This window comes from Macadamia integrifolia, chromosome 1 (genome assembly GCF_013358625.1).
Source record: "Macadamia integrifolia cultivar HAES 741 chromosome 1, SCU_Mint_v3, whole genome shotgun sequence".
Classification (NCBI taxonomy): domain Eukaryota; kingdom Viridiplantae; phylum Streptophyta; class Magnoliopsida; order Proteales; family Proteaceae; genus Macadamia; species Macadamia integrifolia.
The window spans coordinates 30,334,780-30,335,882 of NC_056557.1; positions in this window are offsets into that span (position 1 = coordinate 30,334,780).

Consider the following 1,103-nt stretch of genomic DNA (forward strand, 5'->3'; position numbering starts at 1 on the left):
AAAAAAAAAAAAAAAAAGGAAATGGAAACCAATGACACTGGAGTGTATATTTCAACATGCTTCCTCTCACATAATGAGATGTGGGAAATAGTCTCATATTCCCTTCTTTCCTTATTTTATGTATTTTCTATCTTTGAAAGATTGGGAAGTACGTGTAGTCTAACTTGTAGTCGTGCAAGCTACCTGAAATCTTGTTGCTAAGGTTGACAATCGGGATTGATGCCAGTTTCCCCCCCCCCCCCCTAAGCTAACTTATTCTTAATCAAGAAATTCTATTAATACAGGGGAGTTGGAGTGTCAGACCATTTTAATATCTTTATCAAAGGCCTTAGGGTTGAGTTGTTCGTAGTTAGAGCAAACAAGCAAGTAAACTCTGGGCTAGCGGAAGTGAACAGTTTGAGCATTAACAAATGCTGGCCAAGTAAGGGGAAAAAAAAGAATATATCTGTGTTCTTTCCTCTTAGCTCAGCAAGTAAACTCATAACAACACACTCTCTCATGGGGCCTAGGTGGGTGATACCATTCTCAGTACTGCCATTGGTCCTCCCCACACTGGGATTATGGGTAACCCACTCCCTATAAAAGAATATGGTATTATTGTATACGGGGTGACCAATATTATAACTTAGTATATGTTTCATTACTGATAAATACATACTTGGGCTGGGACGAGGTTAGTGAGCAGCCCAGCTCATACCACACTTTGGACTGAGGCTAGATGGGCCAAATTTCGGGTCCGCGTAGGCTGGTTTCAGGCTTTGCTTGTTTAATGGGTACTCTAATCTAATGACTAAAGCAGCTGGATTCCTATTTACATTTGATTCTCTTATTCCTTCCTTTCGTTATAGCCTACTCCCAACTTGAATAGCGTTGGAGTCTAAAGTTTTGTTTGGCATGCATTTTCGGAAAAAGTTGGGTTGAAATGGCATTCTTAAACTTGATTCTTCATTTTTTTTCATTTCAAAATGTATTTTAGACTTAAAATCTATTCCAAGAATATATACCAAACACATCCTAAGCCGACACTCACATATCATGCATTTTTGCGGGATTTTAGTTTTCAACTAATTTCTAAGGCACGTTCACCCCTTTTTTTTTTTTTT